The sequence below is a fragment of the Macrobrachium nipponense genome, chromosome 22, assembly GCF_015104395.2.
Source record: "Macrobrachium nipponense isolate FS-2020 chromosome 22, ASM1510439v2, whole genome shotgun sequence".
Lineage (NCBI taxonomy): Eukaryota > Metazoa > Arthropoda > Malacostraca > Decapoda > Palaemonidae > Macrobrachium > Macrobrachium nipponense.
In genome coordinates, this window is record NC_087213.1 from 4,149,955 (window position 1) to 4,173,907 (window position 23,953).

Below are 23,953 nucleotides of genomic sequence, written 5' to 3' on the forward strand. Positions count from 1 at the left end.
AACATAAAAAATTTTTAGGTAAAGTATTCACAAAATTAGCTTAGACACCTGAAGTAACACTGGTTTGTATAAAATGCACTAGTTTACTACTGATTTCATTGGTTGGTAACTTCACTCATAACTGTATTTATGGCTTAATTTCCTTACTTTACATCTGAAGTCGGTACATAAAGAACTAAACAAAAAGGGCCATTTAAAGTACACTTAATTTGTTAGCCCTTACTCATCACCTTTATAATGAATAAAGCTTGTGTAATTTATCTTATTTTTTTTTTCTTCTTCTGCATCACGTAAACTTTTCTTAACCTCCCATCAAAGTTTGTTCTTCATCTAGCCTCTTTTTCCAGGATTTTTAAATAACAGCTTCTTGAGCATGTTGGCCATGAAGTTTATCATTTTATGGTAACACTTCTGCAAGATTGATTTCTATTTTCTGTCAGTGCCCCTGTCTGCAGGTATTTCTTGCCTCTGGTGCCCACTCGTACATCTTGGCTTCAGTTAATGGGGCAATGCTCTACTACTTCAGACCTCCCCATCTGTCACAACACATCAGAATTCACCCTTTCCTCATTGATCAATTTGATGTTGTACGCGTCTTCCAAAATCTCTTGCTCTGTGTATACTGTACTGTATCACAAGGGGTGCTCTGGATTACATGTTATTTTCAGTCCCCAGTAGAGTTTCCAGACAGATCTTTTCTACAGTAACCTGGTTTTACTTCCTTTGCAGCCTTTCCAGTTGCCATAATTTTTTTTATTGCTTTTCAATCCTTTGCTTTCCATTCCACTTTCACCTTTTAAACATTTCAACCACCACTTCTTCAGACTCTTCTGTGAGTAGGTAATCTGCCTGAAGCAACCCTCGGTCACTTCCTTTCTCATGCATTTCTAGCTTCCCTGATTACTGTGATAAGCAGCTGTTTGTCTTGGCTTTGCTACTTTTGACACTTAATTTTTTTTGGTACACTAGCCAATGTCTTCACTCATTATCTAGCATTTGTTCTTTGCATTAGTGTAGCAGGAGCATATTACTGAGTGCATGTAAGGCCCTATTGCTTCCAAGGCTGTAGATCATTAAGCATTTTGATTAAGCTACAGAACCTCTTCAACCTGTTTAATCATTAACTTCGGAAATAGTAGTGTTGTAACTGCTTAGCAATGTGTGAATGATATATTACTAAAAAGAACATTGATGAAAATGAGATGGAGGCATTACACAGAGGGTCAATGCTTGATTCCTAGCATTTTGAAGTTTTCTTTATGTGCTTGATCTTGTGATTTTAACATCATATCAATATCAATAACTAGCTGTGCACCCATACAGATTCCTGCAATAGTTTTAATTCTTCGGAAGGAAAACTACGTGTATAATCTAAATTTTCTCATGTTCGGTAACTGGTCCTTCCACATTGACCAAAGCCATCAAATATGGTACTTGCTAAAGGAGGAAACTTACCCTTGTTCAAAATTCTTTGATTGCAAAGACAATATTATCCATGAAACCACTTGTTGCATAATTTATCTATGCTATGAGATATGGTGATACACACTACTATAAATTGACCTTGTCTGCCATCATCTCGAATCTAACAGGACGATTAAAGTAGTTTTATGGTGTGACAATTGGCATACAGTTGAATTCACCTGGTATTTCTAACTTCTTGACAAACTAGTTTTGTCAACAAGGCTTGCTGTAGTTTTTGTTCAGTGATAATATCATCAAAGTAGCCTGCTTTATCTGATGGTTCTGAGTATCTTCATTTTGATTCTGAAGCACTAAACCTGTAGTTAAAGAATCTTTATGCACTTATGAGGGACCTCTTCTCAGCAATGCTACTGAATAATGCCATTCTGTGAAGCAAAGATGGTCTTGTAAAACGAAGAACCCGACTGCCAGGAGCTTGCATTTTTCTTGACACGACTTGACACGACTTGACACATATTGTATTTTGACCATATAAATATTTATTGAATTACTGTACCCAAGTACTAATTAATTTCTTCATAGCTTACTCTCCCTGTGCTCTTTCAGCACTGATAAAAGATGACAATAAATTAAACCCTTATCAATCTTTGGAAGCACCACGTTTGTTAATCCTGCACTCCATAGGCCTGGCCCACTGTTTAGCAGAAACCTGGAAAATAGTATTATTAGTGACAGGAAATAAAATTCATAAATAAATTTACAAGACTATGTACCAAGCTCTTACTTTACTCTGTCAATTACATGTTTCAAATTACCTAGCTCTAAATTATAAAAATTGTGATAAAGCAAGATTTCTTTTCATTATACCTTTTTAGATGCTTGGTTACAGGAGAACCGAGTGATAACCAAAATATCTAACAAGGTGATGAAAGATTGTCACAAAAATTAACAAGGCATTGAAAGAATATCTGACACAACACTTTATGACCACAAATGAACCATGAAGTAAACAACAGAGCAACTGAAAGGTCAGAGGTTATTACTAAGCACTTCCAATAAAAAAATTTATATATTTATTATATGTAAGGCAGTCCCTGGGTTACGACGGGTTCGGTTTACGACGTTCCGAGGTTAAGGCGCTTCTCAATTATATTCATCAGACATTATTTCCAGGGTTACAACGCATGTTCCAGGGTTACGGCACCTACAACGCTGATCTGGCAGATGAAATATGACACCAAAAATGCAAAATAATGAATATTTGAAGTTTTTTTTTTTTAATGAAAAATGCAATAAGAATGTAGTTTACATAGTTTTCAATGCACCCAAAGCATTAAAAGTAAGGTTTTCTTAGGATTATTTTACGATGATCCGGCTTACGACAATTTTTGGCTTACGACATGTCTCAAGAACGGAACCCCTGTTGTAACCCGGGGACTGCCAGTATTATCCTAATGAACTGTGCTTTGGAAACCAGTAAAACAAAACTCAGGAAATCTAGTAGGCCCAGCATGAAAAATATGATAGTTATAATACAATAAAGTTTCATACATACTTACCTGGCAGATATATACTTAGCTAAGACTCCGTCGTCCCCGACAGAAATTCAAATTTCGCGCCACTCGCTACCGGTAGGTCAGGTGATCTACCTGCCTGCCCTGGGCGGCAGGACTAGGAACCATTCCCGTTTTCTATCAAATTTTCTCTCTTCCACCTGTCTACTGCGGGGAGGCTGGGTGGGCCATTAATTGTATATATCTGCCAGGTAAGTATGTATGAAACTTTATTGTATTATAACAATATCATTTTCATACAATGAACTTACCTGTCAGATATATACTTAGCTGATTGGCACCCTTTGGTGGAGGGTAAGAGAGAGCTAATATGGAATAGACAGGTAAACAACATATGTTGTAGGTATAAAAGAAAAACCTTGGTTCCTACCTGATAGGTGGTAGACTTCGTGGCTGTAGCCCAGTAGTCTGCATCACCTCAAGCCTTTAGCGAGATATGTGATCTATGGCTAGAGTTCTTGTGGGTCTGTCGATGGGTATATGAACCGCTTACTCGGCAGAGCCTGAAAGGACTTTGTCAATGGGTACTAGACCACTTCTATGACAACACACCTTATGAAGGAGCACAACCAATCCCGACCACCTGATCCTAACCACCATGTTAGTATATAGAATTGTTCTGAGTTATCCCCGAACTCATTACAAACAACCCATAACTCGAAACTAAAACGCATTCATACAAAAATTCTCAAAAAAAAATTTTAATACTCCTCTAAAAGATATCACAAGAGTTCCTTACTGAACAACAGTGACTGGCCGCCAGTGCAGCAACGAGCCCTCTTTGTCAGCAGAAATCTAGAACATATCTAGTAGAAGGTATGTACAAAGTTAAGGATTGGTGTTTGCTCCCGTACCCAGTATCGTATCCGCCGATACGAAAGGCCCCAGAGAAAAACATTTCTCGTAGGTCACGCGAACGTCTTTAAGATAGTGAGATGCAAATACCGAATTGCACCTCCAATATGTCGTATCAATGATTTTCTTTAGCGACATATTCTTCTGAAAAGAGAGAGACGTCGCCACTGCTCTAACTTCATGAGCTTTTACTCTTAAAAGCGGAAAAGAGTCGTCAGGACAGAACTTGTGAGCATCTGTAATGACGCTCCTTATGAAGAAAGCTAATGCGTTCTTAGACATGATTCTTGTGGGGTCCTTAATCGAACATCAAAGACTTTGTCTAGAGCCTCCCATTTGTTTCTTCCTTTGTAAGTAGAACTTCAAGGCTCTTACAGGGCAAAGAGACCTTTCTGTTTCTCTACCTACCAGACTCGATAAGCCTTTAATCTCGAATCTCTTGGGCCAGGGATTCGAGGGGTTTTCATTTTTCGCTAGAAAAAGTGTTCTAAACGAGCAGAAGGCCGAGTCTCTGTTAAAGCCAACTTCATCTTCAAGGGCGTGAAGTTCACCAACTCTTTTGGCTGTCGCCAAAGATAGGAGAAACAAGCATTTCCTCGTTACATCCCTGAACGAAGCTAAATGAGGAGGCTCGAATCTGTCAGACGAAAGGAACTTGAGAACTACATCCAGGTTCCAGCTGGGAGGAGTTAGTTCCTTAGATTTTGTCGTTTCAAATGATCTAATCAAGTCGTGCAGATCTTTATTATCAGCAATCTCTAGGCCTCTGTTTCTGAAGACTGCCGAAAGCATGCTCCTGTATCCTTTGATAGTCGATACAGATAAGTGAGAGACTTCTCTCAGGAACAAAAGGAAATCAGCGATTTCGGTTATAGAGGTACTGGAGGAGGAGGACAACTTCTTAGACTTACACCACCTTCTAAATACCTCCCACTTCGACTGATAGACTCGTCTAGTGGAAGCTCTGCGGGCTCTAGCGATAGCGCTTGCAGCTTCGCGAGAAAAACCCCTCGCTCTGACAAGTCTTTCGATAGTCGAAAGGCAGTCAGCGCGAAAGCGGGGAGGTTTTGATGAAACCTCTCGAAGTGTGGCTGTCTGAGAAGATCCATCCTTCTTGGAAGGGATCTTGGGAAGTCTACTGTCCACTCCAGCACCTCTGCAAACCAATCTTGTGCTGGCCAAAACGGGGCTATCAGGGTCATCCTTGTCCCGTTAGACGCTACAAACTTTCTCAACACTTGCCCCAGGATTTTGAAAGGGGGAAAAGCGTACACGTCTACATGCGACCAGTCTAGCAGGAAGGCGTCGACCACGAGAGCTCTTGGGTCTTCCACCACTGAACAAAAGACTTCCAGCCTTTTGGAAAGGAAAGTGGCGAACAGATCTACGTGAGGAGTGCCCCAAAGATCCCAAAGACTCTGACACACCTCTGAATGAAGGGTCCATTCTGTGTGAAGGACCTGGCTTCTCCTGCTCAGTCTGTCCGCCCTGACGTTTCTCGTACCCTGAACAAATCTTGTCAGGAGGGAGATGTTCCTCTGTGAGGTCCAAAGTAGCAGATCTCTTGCTATCTCGTATAGGAACAAGGAGTGTGTTCCTCCTTGCTTCCGAATGTAGGACAGGGCTGGTTAGTGTTGTCCACATTCACTTGGACCACACTGTTTGCCACAAAAGGTTCGAAGAACTTTAGAGCCAAGTGAACTGCTAGAAGTTCTTTGCAATTTATGTGCCAGGACACCTGTGCTGCCTTCCAGGTGCCTGACACTTCTCTCGGTCCTAGTGTTGCTCCCCAACCCTTCTCCGATGCGTCTGAATACAACACTCGGCTTGGGTTCGGAACTTCCAGAGAAATTCCCTTGTTCTCTTTTAGAGGGACAACCACCATTGCAGGTGTGGTTTGGTTTCATCTCCATTGGAAGGAGAAAACTGTCGGAGAGAAGTCCCGTCTTCCAATTCCATGATCTCCTTAGGAAAAACTGAAGAGGACGAAGATGCAGTCTTCCTAGAGGAAAGAACTGTTCGAGTGAGGAAAGGGTGCCTAGAAGGCTTAACCATTCCCTCGCCGAAGTCCGTTCTTTCCCTAAGAAGAGAGAGACTTTCTCCAAGCCTCTCACGATTCTCTCTTGCGAAGGAAATACTCGAAAACCCCGAGAATCCATCTGAATCCCCAGATAGACCAAGTTCTGTCTGGGAATCAGTTGTGACTTCTCGAGGTTCACGAGTAGTCCCAACGCCTTTATCAGGTTTAGGGTCAAAGAAAGGTCCTCCAAACACTGTCTCTCTGTTCTGGCCCTGATGAGCCAATCGTCCAGATATAGCGAGATGTTGACGCCTTTGAGGTGAAGAAACCTCGCCACATTCTTCATCAGGTTTGTGAAGACCTGAGGAGCTGTGGACAGGCCGAAACACAAGGCCCTGAACTGAAAGATCCTTCCCCCGTCATGAAACGTGTCTCCGCGATGAATCAACCAAGGTTGAAAAGTCCGCTTCGGCTGCCGCTGGGAGAGAGGCCCATGTTCTCCCCAGTTCGGTATCCAGAACTCCTTTTTACCTTTAGCCCTAAAGTATGGCTGGAGGCATACAGAAGGGGTGGTTTCTGCCCAGATCCTCTTCGACAACATCCATTTGTCCAGAGACTGTAGAGCTCTCTTCATAGAGATCGTAGGTCTCATCTTCAACACCGACGAAGACTTCGGTACGATCGCACTCGAAAACAGTGATCGAGGCGAAGGAGGAGCCGCAGGAGTCAACTAATCTCCATACTCCTGCAAAAGAAGGTCCGTCAGAACTCTATAGTTAGAGACTCCTTCTCTACCGTTAACTTCGTCTTCCGAATCTCCTTCCACACCGTGCGGAGAATCGGCCTGAAAAACGAGAGGATCTTCATCAAGTTCTCTCTCTACTGGTGACAAACTCCTACTATGAGAGGGACTCATAGAGTGAACAGATTCTCTCTCAAGTCTAAAAGAAGTCTCGCGTCTGCTTGACTTCTCACGCCTGGAAAGCTCTTCGCGCTTGGCTGGCGCCTCGCGCTTGGCTGGCGCCTCGCGCTTGTCTGGCGCCTCGCGCTTGTCTGGCGCCTCGCGCTTGTCTGGCGCCTCGCGCTTGTCTGGCGCCTCGCGCTTGGCTGGCGCTTCTCGCTTGGCTGGAGCTTGTTGCTTGGCTGGCATCTCGCGCCTGGCTGACGCCTCGCGCTTGTCTGGCGCCTCACGCAAAGCTGACTCCTCGCGCCTGGCTGGCGCCTCGCGCTTGGCTGACTCCTCGCGCCTGGCTGGCGTCTCGCGCTTGGCTGAATCCTCGCGCCTGGCTGGCGCCTCGCGCTTGGCTGATTCCTCGCGCCTGGCTGGCGCCTCGCGCCTGAGCGTATCCTTATCTAGAGCAACTCGCTCGGATAGCTCCTGACGCTTGAACGAATCTTCGCGCCTGGAAGACGTCCCACGCTTGTAAGGCTCTTCATACCTGGAGGACGCTTCACGTCTGGCAGGCGAAAGAAGACGAGACTTCTTAATAGGAAGTCTAGCGTCCTTCTTGCGAGGGGGATCCCTCGAAAGAACTCCAACCAAAGAGGCTAACTGCTCTTGTACTGCTAGCAAAATCCTCTTGGAAGCCACACCAGCATCCTCTTCAATAGAAGAAGCAGGAGAACTCGAAGGAGTGCGATCCTCAAATACAGCTCTAGGAGGCGTCGAGACCAGCTTAGCCTTCTTGATAGAATAGGGGGCTTCCTCCGAGAAGCGCTCCGGGCTTGAGTCAAACGCGCGTTCTTTCCAGTGCCTTTTCAGTGGCCTAGAAAGATCCGAGTCCTTCCACCCTCGTTTAGGTGAAGGAGAACCGGACGACGAGAAACAATCTTGTAGGACGCTTCTATTAAAGCGGTCCTGAGCAGACTGTAGCGAAACAGAACCTGCTGAAGGGATGCCTGACCGTTGGGGATTCCCCACAACCTCCGTACGACTTTCGACTTTCCTTCTCCTCTGGGTATGTGAGTTTGGAAGAGGTCTAAGCCTGGGAGCATCGCAGGGACGGTCAGACGCCCCCTCCACAACACTGGGAACACTCACTTCACTAAGTAATTCACTATCACTTCCTTTACCTTGCATGGCCGCCATCTTTGTCTTCATTTTACAAAGAGTAGCCTTCAGATTGGCGATTTCAGAAGCCGAATCCGAATGCAAAGCCTGTGAGGGTTCAGATACATAGGGAGAATCAAATTCATTAATAATAGGAGAGTTAGACTCAGAAAAAGGCTCAATAGGCCTTGTACTCTCACACTTTTGTGCAGCCCGTCTAATTCTATCCCTCTCTAACTTCTTCAAGTAAGAAGTTAGAGTCTTCCATTCATTAGCATTCAACTTTTCACACTCAATACAGGTGTTAGCTAAAGAACAGTCAAACCCCCTACACTTACGACATACAGTGTGAGGATCAACCGAAGCCTTCGGTATCCTCACCTTGCAGCCTACATTCACACACACACTCACACTAACACTTGAATCAGACATTCTATCAGAAAAATCAAAAGCAAGTCCAAATCCAGTCCACAGTAGCGAATGCCAAAACAACGATCCAGTACGTCACCAAGAAATCCAATATAGATGATCAAAAAAGTCTTGAAAAGCGAATTCCAGTCAGGAGGTAGTAACAACAATGTTGATACCACCGGCAACAGAGAAAATATGATAGAAAACGGGAATGGTTCCTAGTCCTGCCGCTCAGGGCAGGCAGGTAGATCACCTGACCTACCGGTAGCGAGTGGCGCGAAATTTGAATTTCTGTCGGGGACGACGGAGTCTTAGCTAAGTATATATCTGACAGGTAAGTTCATTGTATGAAATCTTAAAATATTAACATGACCCATTCGTAAACTATATACAAAATGGTGAACTGAAATACTAGGGGAGACTAATTACAACATTCATGTTGCAATTAATAAAGGATATGGTTGTTAAATTCCATACAAAAAAATGGTCGTCTGAAATTCAACGAAAAGTCTGGGAATATTTTGCAAAACTTAATCTACTAAGGTAGAAAATATATTTGAAAAAATCTTGGGCAACCCCAACTTCACATCACTGCCTCTGCAACATGAGAGTCATATAGTACATAATATTGTACAGCCATGCAACACTGTCGTTGTTGAGGGGCTTCAGGTCAAGGGACTATGACCTAATGCTGGGGGCAACCAATCCACCTGGACCTACCTAGGCCTTTGGTCCTATGCTCAACCAATTTTGACTAGATTTTTTCATAATCTTTCATTTTATCTCACTGCTTTCTTTCTATCCTACCAACCCTCTTCCTTTGGGGACTGCTTTCTTTCTATCCTACCAACCCTCTTCCTTTGCCCCCCCCCCCCCCCCCCTCTCCCTTAGGTGCAAGCGTCCATGTGTTTGGTAGAAGGCCAACTTTGGGTTGGTCTTTAAAGGCCTCCTGGATGCCATAGGGCACAGCATCTATATTTTTTCAACTTTGCCCTTATTCCTTCACACAGGGCTCTCAAGGAGAGGACTGTTATATTTCCCTAGCATATACCCAGGCCGATATGGCCAATAATGGAAATCACAAATTCTAAGGAGTTTGGGACTGATGCTACTTAGAATCAGTCCCACAACTGGGCTTTTCTGACTTTGCTATGTTAGAGACCATGAGCCAGACTACTCCCCCAGAAGTCTCCTCATCACTATCCTCTTTTACCATGTCACCTGTAATCTTGACACGTGATGCCCATGCTCCCTTTCCACTAGATCATCTTCAGTGGCTTTCTCTACAACCGAATGAACCACAGCATTCCACCATGAAAGAACGGGCCACTACAACACCTGTAACTCAAAAAAATTTAAAAGCTTCAACTACATCCTCTTCTACCTACCTTGAAATGTCCTTTAGTATCCATCCAGCCCTAATGTCAACCATCTTTCTACCCTAAAAGTGGGACAAGTACTTCACATCCTCTCCTTACGTAAACAATACACTCCACTTTCAAAAGTGTCTCATGGTGAACACAGAGGCTCAGGCTCAAGCATGTCCAGCCCTAAAGACCTACAAGGTAATGTTTTCCCTACCACTTCACGTCCTCATCTCAACAGTTGCACTGGAATACGTACCGTAGTTGTGATACCATCAGAGCAATGTCCGGTTGACAATGTCAGCTGCGGTGACTGCTCAATGTTTTCATAGAACTCCTAAGCGACTATACCATGAAGTACTCCACGTTATATGCTACACTCCTGGGGACAAGGGCAACAGGAAATATCCAAAATATTTTGCAAAGACCACCTTCAAGGAGCAAACCTCCCATAAGATGTAAACATCGGAGGTCAGCATCACTTAGTCCATAAGCATATTCCTCCCCACGACAATGCGAAAGTGCTGGAGCTTCAGCCGCACACCCAAATTTTGCAGATCACAAGCGTGCTGCCCATTTGCAGCTCACTTGGCCATTGTTGAGCAAATTACCACTCACAAGAGTGCTCTGCGCCAATTGTGCTGGCAAGCGCCTCAGTGGCGTGGTTGGTTTGGTGTTTGCTTCTCACCTCGGCGGTCGCGGGTTCGATTCTCGGCCATTCCATTGAGAAGTGAGAGATGTGTATTTCTGGTGATAGAAGTTCACTCTCGACGTGGTTCGGATGTCACATAAAGCCGTTGATCCCGTTGCTGAATAACCACTGGTTCCATGTAACGTAAAAACACCATACAAACAAACAATTGTGCTAGCAAGCAATGTTTTTTAATGTCTTTAATCGATCTACAAGTTGGAATCAGAGGTGGCTTCCTCCATTTCAAGCATAGATTCACCCTGAAAGACTGGCTTTACACTCACTCTGACCCAGATCATGACAACAGCAAGCAAACAAGCAACAACCACTACCAATACCACACCACAACCTTCCTCCTCTTTAATTCCTCAATCCATCACCACCTCATTACCTTCATCCCTTCCTTTGCCCATACAGCTGCTTACTCTAAAGCACCATCATCCACCAGCTCTTCCCCTCTTTCTATCTCAATTTTATTTTTGTCAAACCCTTTAGAGGGGTTAAATTCAGAAAATGCCTACTTCTACATCCCTATTTTCCTGTCCTCTCTCCCAAAGCTTACACTCCTTAACACAACCCCAACACAAAAAATAAATACCATTTTGGAACAGCACCAAAGACCAATTTGCTCTCCACCCAAGAAACCCCTTACAACCAAGTCTCCTCTGGAAACCATGAAGGACATTGAGGATTACATAAATCAACCCTTTACCATGATCCCAAACCCAACTTCATCCCTCAAGTAATGTGCTACTGTTCATCATACCATTGCTGAGGTCCACAACTCCCAATATCCTTCTCCCCACTCCTCTGCCAACTTCCACAGAACCTCCATTGCCTCACCTTTTCCACTGCCTGTCTCCATTCCCACCCAACTTTCCACTCACACCTCTGTACAGAGAAAAAGTAACCTTGACCCTGCTTGACCACCAGGTTTTACCTGCAAGTCTCTCTCTCTTCCTATCCCTCCTCACCTTTAGACTTCCCTTATACACGTGACTCACCTGTTATTCCTGACACTCACCCATTCCTACTTCATACTGAAAACAGTCCATCCCCATCTAATAACCATACCTCAACAATACCGACTGTACGTAATATCACTTCATATATTTTATTTCCTTTAATGTCTGTACTCCAATGGAACATCGCAAGCATACTTAAAGCACTAAAGCAACTTCTAATCTACCCCTCATCATCCTTCATGATTTTCAGACTACTAATTCTTTATCCCTCATCCAATCTGTTAACTGCATTCTTCCTGTAGTCTCTGAAATTCAAAATGGGTTCTTCCATATTTCAATCCAGATCTGAAATTCAAAATGGGTACTTTCATATTTCAATCTAGAAAAAAAGAGAGTCTGCTTCTGCTAGACCCCGAGGCATGTGGAGGCAATGAGCAAGTGGACTATTTGGCCCACTCTGCAGCTTTGTAGGTATGCCCACATTTCAAAACAATCCCACATTCAGATTACTTCCCATTCTTCTGTAACCACTTAGCAAATTGCTGGCAGTCTTTCTGGTCCAGTATCTCTCATAACCTGCTCCTCACACTCAAACCTACCATACTGCTATGCTTAAACCCATTCAATATATGGGAAAAAGCTCTTGCGTAACTACGAATTGGCCATTCAAACCTCGCACACTCCCACCTGATGAACGGCTACCCTACAACCTTGTGTCCAATTTGTCATATCCCATAATATCCTTTCCCTTGAAGAAATCTATTATTCCTCCAAGTCCTTTCCTGCCCCCAGCACACAGTCGCAGGCAATAGAGCCTTTACCAGCCTAGCTTCTCTTCCCTATCCACCTTGCCTTCATGATATTCTCACTGAAACAGAACACTTCTCCATAGAACATGTACGTAATCTGCTTCCTTCAGTATAATAGTCAACAACAGTCTTGCCTCCAGAGGAAATTCTAAGGTTCAACTGCGTTGTGGTTGCTAACCCCTATTTCACTGCACTCATGAAAGAACCTATTAATGCCACAGCTCAGCCTACATAGATTTTGAGGGAGAAATAACCTTGGATCCAAAACGTAGGTCTTAACATTGAACCACAAACCCTGGACAATGATACTGATTGTGAACTAAATCATTGTTCAGTGGATCGGCCAACACTGAAGTAGTAGGAGCTGGGCACAAGAGCTACTGTGCACAGTGCATATGCACTGCAGAGTTCGAGCTGGAAGAACCAAGCACAGTACTCTGTTATGTGAAAGTCACCTCATCACCTATAGCAGGTGTAGCTACTGCGTAACTGTGGCCTGTCGCAAATGTATCCTTGGTCCCCATAAAATAAGAGTCCTACGCCTAACACTTGTGACCTATATGCAGCATTTACTCCCCTTTTACTCCTGAGAAGGATGAACAGCAGGGAGGCAGTCCACAGCAGTCTCTCCAGAGAAGAATGGGAGAGTCTAAGGGTCACATGTGCATGATTTTGGAACTTGAGTCGACCCTACTTATGGTAGTGGGTTAAATCATACGCAGGCGCTCTCACCATTCTTCTAAAATTTTAACTATGAATTTGCATTAATTTAATTAAGAGTATTTAATTAGTTTCATAACGTACTTATTTACATGTGTACTACACCGCAATGTCAATCTTCAGAGCAAGTTTCTTTCGTTTCCATAGGCGGTTACTTTACTGCATAACGGCGGCTTTCATTAAGACCGTGTAATAATATGCAATAGAGATAAATCTCTTTAGTGCATTAAACTTTAAAAATGGATTCATGTCAACTTATCTTGAGTGAATCACGCTTGTTAATGACCTTGTATTTACCAGTCAAGGTCCTGGGTCACACACCTTGCCCTCCTGACTGTCTCTTCTGATTTTGTTTTGCATTAAAACCCACTGTATTTAGTACGCGTAGCTCTTTGGGAACATTTAAATGTAAAACTTTAATATAAAGTTAAGAGACCAATATTTCCAATTTTGTTATTTATGTCTCACAAAATTATCCAAATGAAAAGTAAACTTGCTGAACTCAACAGTGCTCCCAGCTCGGGCAAGATGCCGACACGTGTAGCCTAACCTCTAATCCACTGTTTCAGTGGATATTAACGACAATATAGGTACTGTACTATCAATAAGAAAAGTGAAGATACAGTTTTCATTAGCTTTCGTTCATCGAATTTCACATTTGTTTTTACTGAAAAGATACAACCTAGCTAAATTTACTCTAAAATATGAAAATACATTGTAAATTATATCATATACGTTGAAAGTGCAAAACAAAGCGTTCAGAGATGAAAAACTCGATATATGTCAGAAGTAATTATAGTATTATGTATCACGACGACAATACTTACTCGTTTTCCTTCATGAACGGGAATATTATAGCATCATCGTAAGTGGTGAATGTAATTATTTGAGTTTCTACAAATTTACGTTTGTATTCCAAAGCGTTTAAAGTTAGCTGACGCCAATGGCAGTCAATGTTGCGACGGCTAAGGTAGGTTGAGCAAATCTAGTTGTGTCCGCAAGAGCGTTTTCTATGTGAGGAGGAGCCCTAGAACTTCGAGCGGGAAAGCGGCAGTCACTGGATACTGGATTTCACACTTTGATTACTTTGATGTTGACATGGATCGAATGCTAGTGGCCGTTTACAAAGCTATTGCCTTTAAAAATACATCATTTTCAAGGTTATAGTAGTATGTCAGCTCAAAGATTTTCTGGCTATGCTCCCATTACAAAACAGTTCGTAGTAAGCCTACAAGACTCCATTGCTCTGCCGTGATGCTGAAAGATCTCCCAACACATCAGCATTTTTTGCATGATATAAAACGTCAATTGTCTGTGCAATACATATTGAGTTAGTTGTGGTAATAAATATTTTTTTTTATTTAACACAGCTTTTTCACGAATGATTCGTGGATGAAAACCAATGGTCAAAAGTACAGACTATATCAAGAGAGCAAGAATGACTGCAACCTGTGTTTGAAATTTTCCACGTCTTTTTACTATCTTTGAATGCTACGGCAACTGTCGAATGAAATCAAGATTAGGGTACGAATTTCTTAGAGAATTAACTTGAATACTATGGTCCTTCAAATTTTATCTGGTATAGTGCAGCACGATCTTGGCAGCCAAATCACCCTGTTTCCCAAGTATCTGTGCACCGACTCACCGCTCTTTCTTCTGCTTTTCCCCATCACAAGTCCGTCATCAATACTCTCTCTCTCTCTCTCTCTCTCTCTCTCTCTCTCTCTCTCTCTACTTCTAAAATATTCTTTGAAAATATATATCACCACTCAATCTGCCAAAGAAAATATAATGAAATTAAGTAGTTATAAATAGGCCTATGATTTCATAAGCAGATTTTGCTCTCTCTCTCTCTCTCTCTCCTGTTTTGAAAAAATATTATCACTCAATCTCTCAAAGTAAATACAATGAATTAAGTATTTCTATAGATAGTCCTATGCTTGCGCTCTCTCTCTCTCTCTCTCTCTCTCTCTCTCTCTCTCTCTCTCGTCATAATTTTTCATTCTTTACTGTATTGTTCCTCACGTTTTCCAGAAGTACTGGCGAAATAAAAAAAAAAGAAAATCTCCCATTTTTTAAGATGTGTCTTCAATTACGCATGAATTTTACGTCAATTCAGTGCCAAACATTACATATAAGTAAGGCTTCACAGTAGGTTTAAAAAAAGGATAATCGATATTCCGCTCTGAACTGACGTTACCAAACCAACATTATAGGGCTTGTTACTACATTCAAGCATAAATGACTATAGGACTTCTACAGAATCTTTATGGTGTAAAGTTAATGGAAATCTAAAAAGAAACAAAAGCAATGATTTTGAAGCTCCGCCCCCTTTCTAGAGTTGCCAGGTGTGGCATTATTGAGCAAAATATGTCCGAAGATATATGAAAACTGTATCATCACTATTCTTGCCGACAGTACATTAAATTTTATTATACACTACAATCCAGTCACCAAAATTTGAAAGTGCACGCTTTCTAAACTGTCGTCGACATATTGGAAGCCAAAACCTCACATTTGCGCTAATCATCATTGGCTCATAAACACAAAGGCTTTTGCGGCCCACATTATCACCTCCATTTTGTCAGTAGTGCCCAACTCAATCATTCTTCCAAAAAATGTATCCACTTCCTCACCTTTGGTAACTAACGAAATTTACGTGTTGATCGCGTTTTCCCGGACGCTTGGCATTTAGAAAAAAAAAAAAAATTACCCAGAATCTGGGAACCACTTTTAATCGGGTATTTAAACTTTTCGGTCTTTCAGTTAGACGGGAATGAACTCTTGTTCAGTTATACCAAATAAATCATGCAGTATAAGAACTGGACAAGAAACTAAATACGATTCAATTTTCATAACCCTTAAGACCTAAGGCTATTGACAATAACGAACCGAACTGCTGTTTAGCTAGTACAGGGTCCTGAGCTACTGCAACATCATCGGTATACGAGTGAAAACGATAACCGAATATAATGCAGGGCACTGCGAAATGAAAGGGTCTACGTTATATTCACATCTGATCGATAATCCTCAAAAGTTAAATAGATGACCTACCACTACACTATAGGTAAAGCAACAAAGCTTAAAAACGGCTTCTGTTACCGCCAAATCCATGTAACACTATCCTATGTAGCCTACAATCAAATATACATTTTTTTTTTCCAAATATACTTTACTTAGATTATCGTTACACGTGACAAGACCAAAAACTTTCTAAGTAACTTGTCCAAACACTGTACGTACCGGTCTAGGCAAACAATCATGGACTGGCAAATACTTACTGTTTACAGCTGAATACTTTTCATCTTGTCGTGAAAATTTCACTCATCATACATCTACAACGTGTTCTGTTGTTGAATGGTGCTTTTACGTTGCATGGAACCAGTGGTTATTCAGCAACGGGACCAACGGCTTTACGTGACTTCCGAACCACGTCGAGAGTGAACTTTTATCACCAGAAATACACATCTCTCACTCCTTGGTGGAATGGCCGAGAATCGAACCCGCGCCCACCGAGGTGGGACGCTAATACCATACCAACCACGCCGTTGAGGCGCTCTGCAACGTGTTCTGTATTTACAATTGATAGCTCCATGGCGTCGGTGATCCATACACAGGGTAACTCCTAAAGACCTTAGGTAGAGAAAACCTGCCGCAGGTAACACCCGGCTGAGTGCCGGTCCGCCGGAGTCACTGAATTCAGGCGATGTGGAACTTCGGAAGTTCGGATGACAAGAAAAGCAATGTCCGCATGCCTCCACTACGCACTATTTCACTGATCTGTTTAACCGGTTATTTCTAATAAAACCTTGACTACACAGTAAAACATGGCATTTGAAATTAAATTCAATTCGGTTACTGAAATATCCTGGTTAAAATACAATTGGAAACTGAATAACTATTGAAAGGAAGCACCGGAAATCCTAATCGTAAGCCGAGGCTACTAGCCCAGTCCATACGATCGAACAGGACAAGTCCATCCTGTGAAGATCATCCCCAACGGCATTTTACACAAAGTCCTTTGTGAAATTCCGCCATCTATGCCTTTCTTGTACTTTATCTTCTACTAATCGTCACTTATATTCAGCCTCCCGTTTAATAATTTGCATCCAAGTGGGTATGGGTCTTCCAACGCCTCTGGTCCCAGATGACCAAACGTATCCTCTAAGAGGTTGTGTGAAGAACAAGTACGAGACATCTCGGTTTCCCTTTTATCTCTGGCTTATGTTATTCTCAATTTTCAATTTATATCAGGGGTGCAATGGGCCCCAGCCTGGGGTTGCACCTCTATATTCCACTAGGGGTGACTAGCCTTATATCCATGGGCTCTTTTCAAGGAGTTTTAGTGTTCTTTTGAGGGCAGCAATATGCACCTCATTTATACTTGGGCAACTTTGTATAGCCTGAAGATATTTCTCAGATTTCCTTTCATCATTATCTCATTCCGCACTTCCATTAGGATATCATTTTTACCTCTGTGCTGTCACCCAACTCCGATACTCTTTGTATGAAGCTTTGCTTTCAAGTCGACGAAGTGTTTTAGATACTGTTTCATTATCGTACCTGATGTACTATACCCGTAACAATAACGATCGTACTATCTATGCAGTCTCGTTCGCAATTATTTCAGCCTGTTTGACTTTACAGTTTGTGAAAGTCTAGGCCTATACCTGCAATTTGAACAGTCATGTTCTAAATAGTTTTATTCATAGTATTGCAAGAAACAAACAAACGCTCCAACATACAAAGACTGCAATATTGTAGCGGAAGGGATTCTGGAATCAAAGGAACAGTTAATGCCCCATGAGGAAAAAGCCAATGATAGCTTTAATTACCCTCTTAATTATCGACCACTTCAGTTTCTCAATCCGTGCGGATAAGTAACTTTAATTATGAGTGTCGAGTCTCTGACTCAACCTTTCGATTTGTCTGTTCTTCATTGAAGGAGAAAATGCAATGGCTGTCTTACGTTTAGCTAAGATGGCCGATTGTTTTAGGCTTCCTAAGTCTTAACTTTAAATAAGAGAGCAGACTGTCTTGGGCTCCCAAAGTCTGATGTGATATAGCATTATAAAATCAAATATAATGACATCTGAATATTTCTGCAAAGTTACGCTACTTATTTCAATTTAGGAACGAACATAATCTCGGGGGAGAAAAACTATAAATTAAAACTCACATTGTCCACCGATGGGTTTTTGTTTTTCTTTCAAAGTCCCGGTTGATAGAGTACGAACCTGTAGTGAATATTAATGGGGGCTGTAAACTCAAGGCTAGCACGGTGGCATCTCGTCCGGGTGTAAACAAAAATAAAATTGAAAATTATTGCTCTTTGGAAAGGTTGTAGTAAGCCTTTGCATAATGAAGACTCCGAGTTAAAAGCTCTAGTGAATGCCATCGGCAATGTTTGAGTGATTATAACCTTAGATGGATTGTACGTACCTTTAGTTAGAGTCTCTCTCTCTCTCTCTCTCTATATATATATATATATATATAATATATATATATATATATATATATATATATATTATATATATATATATATATAACAAAAACGTTATTTCTTTCTCTCGCATCCCACCTTTAAACGCTTGGAAACTGTTGCGCGGTTTTCCCCCGATCGACTCGTAAACAATAATTGGGTGCGCTGTTAAACGAAAGATACATATCTATATTTCCGATTTTTATTACACGCTTTCATACCGAAGTGGCCCGGGGCCCAATTTTTTTTTTTTTTTTTTTTTTTTTTTTTTTAATCGAGATCCGGATTCCAGGGCAGGGCAAATACTATTATTTACGTTCTTCATGAAGTGATTTGTTTATTGAGGTGTGTTTACGCGCATGCGTATGTACGTATAGGCGTATATATTGTTTCATATAGCTAACGTGGTTGAGGATAATCATTTGAGGATGATGCTTTAGAAAACTTACGAGGCAGGGTCCTGCATCCTGAAAACAAAGAGAGAGAGAGAGAGAGAGAGAGAGAGAGAGAGAGAGAGAGAGCTACATTCAGCCGTTCATCGCGGACAAATTATATTCTAATGATGGGAAATTCTGGTAATTGTTAAAAATGGTTTGTAGCCAGGGAGAGAGAGTGTTGATCGAGATGCATTGAGCCGTTTATCGCGGAGAGAGAGAGAGAGAGAGAGAGAGAGAGAGAGAGAGAGAGAGAGAGAGAGAGAGAGAGAGAGAATCATGGCATGATCGAACAAATATCCTGATAATGATAAATTTGATAACTTGGGGGAGAAAGAATTTGGTTTTGAGAGAGAATGTAAATCAATTCAAAACCATGAATATCGGGCCTAGATTATACCCTGGTGAAGATATTTCATAATTTACCTGAGAAGACGACTAAGTTCTCAATTCGGAATCACCATTTTAATAAATTTGACTTTTAAAATAGTTAACACTTCTTAAGGAAAAACAGGCTCCGTGTGTGTATGTGTGTGTGTGTTCATTCATACATTGACGCATAATTTGAGGTATAAACTAATATTATGAATTATTCAATAAATATTTCATCACTATTATTTCAAGAATGGATGGTACTACTAACCCTCTCATAATATCTCAATAATTAAAGCCTTAGCTTTGGGATACTAAGTCCTTTTTGACTAGTTTTAATACTTGTTCACTTTCCCTTCGAATCATTGTGACTGTTGTGAAAAAGTTCCAATAATATCATCATTTACTTTCCTCCATGCAAGCGACCAACTCCCAAACCCGATCCCGCACACAAACCCGACAAAAACACCCGATTTCGACCACCAATGAAGCAGCACCGCCACTTTCTCTCCTCCAAGTGTCCGCGAGAACACCCAAATGAAGAGGTAATGATCACTGCTCCTCCTTCGGGCTAAAGGTGATGCTGGCTTTATTTGGTCGTAGATGAAGACTTTTCTTCTAAGCTTAGCGATGCAAGTTGCAATGCAATCACTCCCTGTGGTGGTCTTTTGCGCACAAGGTGCCTTCGCCTAGGTTGAAACTCTAGCCTGGTGGTCTAGAGCTCAGCTCGAGTTCCCCTGAGGTCTCTTCAGGCTGCTGTTGGGAAATAGACCGAGGTAGGGAGCCGTTCCTAAGGCGAAGCACTTATATTACTACTACTAGTAGTACTAGTACTCCTACTAGTTCTACAACAACTATTATACTACTGCTAACATTAATTTTATATTAATATATATATATAAGTATATATATATATATCTATATATAGATATATATATATATAAAATATTGTCGAGGAACTTGAGACGAATGTCTAACCTCCATGAACTTTGAATTAAGCATCTCTTCTTAAGAAGATAAGCTTACTACGTGAATTTTGGGACAATTCTCTACTATGTTAATGAGCAAGTTATTCCGACAGTTTTTCAAAATGCTTTTACAAAGTTTACTGTCTAGTTTAATTTGACAACAGACAGACAGCTTGATAAATTGGAGATTTTATGGAACACCACCAAATCTCATTTCGTTTTAGCCCTTTTATAGATGATTTTCAGAATGTATACTTATTATGCTGTTGCGTCCAACTGCGTACAGGGTTAACTATGAACAGCAATGAGATGGCTGTCATATCACAGTGAGGTTTAAAGAGCAAAAGTCAATTCTCTGAGAGGCTATAGGCGTATTTTACCGGAGACAGATTTATCAAGTTCATGTGACAGCGTCAAATCTCCGTAAGTTTGAAACATCCTAATTAGGTATTCAGACACAAGTTTAAAAGATCATTTTCAAGATGGCTTGGACACGTCTTATTTCTGAGCCCCACTGGGTACACGTTGAACAAAGGATCAAAGAGACTATACAAGAAGGTTTTTACGTAAAGAAGTTGCAAATATTCTTTAAAATATTAAGATGTGAAGATTATTCTCAGAAAGCTTAGCTTGGCCTGGCAGCCCAGTCCCTGCTGGCAGAGACTACCATGCAACAATTCTCCTTGTATTTTGTAAATGACCTAAATTTTTAGTTACTTATTCATTAACTTGATCATTTATTTTTTCCTTTCTAATAACTGATTTCTTTCTGTATTTTCCATTACCTTCTGTTACTTCCTTCAAATGAACACCATAATCTTTGGAAAGCTTGAAATTAAAGTCAATGGCCCCTGTGGTGAGCTTGCTCCATATGAGCAGGGTTCATCTTCTGAATAATAATAATAATAATAATAATAATAATAATAATAATAATAATCAATAATAATAATAATAATAATAATAATTAATAATAATAATAATAATATGCCAGTAGAAATTGTACCCATAATCATAGGAACACTAGGCACGATCCCAAGATCCCTGAAAAGGAATCTGGAAAAACTAGAGGCTGAAGTAGCTCCAGGACTCACGCAGAAGAGTGCGCTCCTAGAAAAAGCGCACATAGTAAGACAAGTGATGGACTCCTAAGGAGGCAGGATGCAACCCGGAACCCCAAACTATAAATACCACCCGGTCGAATTGCAGGACTGTGATAGAAAAAAATAATAAAAGGAACAGTATATCGAAGGGTTTATGAAATAAATTTCAAATCTGCTCAAGTTTTAGATTACTTTTGTTAAAGACTAATGCATAAATTTCTTGTACTCATTATCTAAAATTCTCAACCACGTCCCACATATAAGTTGCACTGAGTGCGAAAAGAGAACTCCCCATTTCAATGCGCTTTAGACCTACTTTACCGGACACTCAGCTGCAAACTAATGAAAGAATTTCCAGGAAGGCTTAGAACGCTAATTGAACGGGATATGATTATGATGAGGTTTAATCTAACACCTCACAGACAAGAGGTTCTAATCCCGGACTCTAAATCCTGCGGCCGCCAAGTTGGAATTAAAACGACCGAAGTAGCCACAGCCTCGTCGGTATCCAATTCAACTTCGTAATCTCACGATTTACTTTTTAAACTTCCTCCGAGTTCGTTCTCAAAAGTTACGTAAGTTATGGCTATCTTTTTAAGCGCGACTGTGTTTCTAGAATGAGGTGTTTTCTGCTTTCTTCGGTAAATCATGATTCATTCGACTTTTTCGTGTTCTTGGAATGGCACATAGAATCTAGGCCAGAGGCCGAGCAAGTATTGGATGAGGTCAATCAGCGCTGGAAGCCAAATTGAGGGTAAAAAGATTTTTCAAAGGCTTAACAGGATCGGAAACCTCGCAATCACACAAAGAAACAATTGCCAGGAAAGGGCTGAGGAGAAAGTAAAATGAAAAAAAGAATATGAAAGTAGGTATAAGTCAAAGGAATGAAAGATGTTGCAGCTAGTGGCCAAAAGGACACTGCAAAGCACCTTGAGTAATGCCTACAGTGCACAGCGTGAGGTACACTGACGGCACTAACCCCCCTCCCTCCCCAAAGGAGCTTTCGACCTATATTCAATGAAACAATGATGCAGAATAAGTCTCAGCGAATTTATGCGCCATTTCATTTCAGTTCTATAGACCCACCGTCGAGCATCAATAAACAGTTTTCAACGTTGATGAATAAAGCCTAAGCAGTTGTGATATATTCCTTTTATACAACAAGATTGATCTTTAAAACTAAAAATGGCTGCTTCCGTTATGTTTTGTACACAGGTCTCTTCATGAGCTAAATCAGATTCCATTCTCACGATCGAGTTTCGCATCATCGTCAGCCATCTTGAACAGAGAGAGAACTCTTACCCAAGAATTACTTTTTCTCGACGACGATCTAACACCAATTCTTTTCCTCGTCCCACGCGCGTGCTTATGGAGGTGGGAGGGGGCGGTTTGCCGCGCGCTCATTTCCTTCCCTAAATGAGTTCACGCAGAGAGAGAGAGAGAGAGAGAGAGAGAGAGAGAGAAAGGCTGACCAAAAATGACACTCAGAGAGAGGGATACTGGACGACGACCGGTTCTGTGAAAGCGGATTTGCAAGAAGATTATTTGCTTGATGCTGTTTACTTAATCAATGTTTTTATGCCAATTCATAAAACGGAAAGAGAAATTTATCTGCAGCATCTTCGAAGAACCACTTTTCCAGGATTTGGCTGAGTTAGTTGGAACTGTTATTGGAATATCTAGAATTTAGGCCGAAGACCAAGCGCTGGGTCCTATGATGAGGTCATTCCCTAATCACGAAATATGAGACTGTTTATTCATGAACACCATAGCATTATTTGGAAGCTTGAATTTCAAGTCAATGGCCCCTGTGCGTTTTCTTCCGTATGGATAGAGTTCATCTTATGTAGTATAATAATAATAATAAAATAATAATAATAATAATAATAATAAAAATAATAATGAATAATAATAATAAATAATAATAATAATAATAATAAGTGGTACGAGCACCAACCTGAAGGAGTGATAGAAAACGACCAGGCAAAGATTCTGTGGGACTATGGTATCAGAACAGATAAGGTGATAATTGCAAACAGACCAGACGTGACGTTGATTGACAAAATCAAGAGGCAAGTATCACTCATTGATGTCGCAATACCATGAGACACCAGAGTTGAAGAGAAAGAAAGGGAAAAGATGGATAAGTATCAAGACCTGAAAATAGAAATAAGAAGGATATGGGATATGCCAGTGGAAATTGTACCCATAATCATAGGAGCACTAGGCACGATCCCAAGATCCCTGAAAAGGAATCTGGAAAAACTAGAGGCCGAAGTAGCTCCAGGACTCATGCAGAAGAGTGTGATCCTAGAAACGGCGCCCATAGTAAGAAAAGTGATGGGCTCCTAAGGAGGCAGGATGCAACCCGGAACCCCACACTATAAATACCACCCAGTCGAATTGGAGGACTGTGATAGACCAAAAAAAAAAAAATAATAATAAAAATAATAATAATAATAATTCACGTGCGTCAACACTGACAATGTCAAGTTAATACGTCATTAAAAGGGGTACTTTTTAACGTTACTCGAGCAAAAAGATTAATTACATCATCGTCTAGGTAAGATGTCCTTAATATCCTAACGATTAAGATCAACTGGTACCTCAGCTCACACGGATGACGCAATCAACATCAGAGCAACTATATCCACATTTTTTGCTCTGACTTTTAATTCGTCTCTCTTTTCACGAACTGGCGTATCCCATTTTT

At 41.2% G+C, this 23,953-nt stretch overlaps 1 long non-coding RNA gene across 1 annotated transcript in view; it reads right to left on the reverse strand.

The window, feature by feature from the left end:
• Window positions 1-256: 256 nt before the first annotated feature.
• LOC135198343 (uncharacterized) overlaps window positions 257-23,953 on the reverse strand; it is a 289,609-nt gene continuing 265,912 nt past the window's right edge. The window contains exon 4 of the long non-coding RNA XR_010310756.1: window positions 257-2,134. This is a non-coding gene — a long non-coding RNA (uncharacterized LOC135198343). The remainder of the gene's footprint in view (window positions 2,135-23,953) is intronic.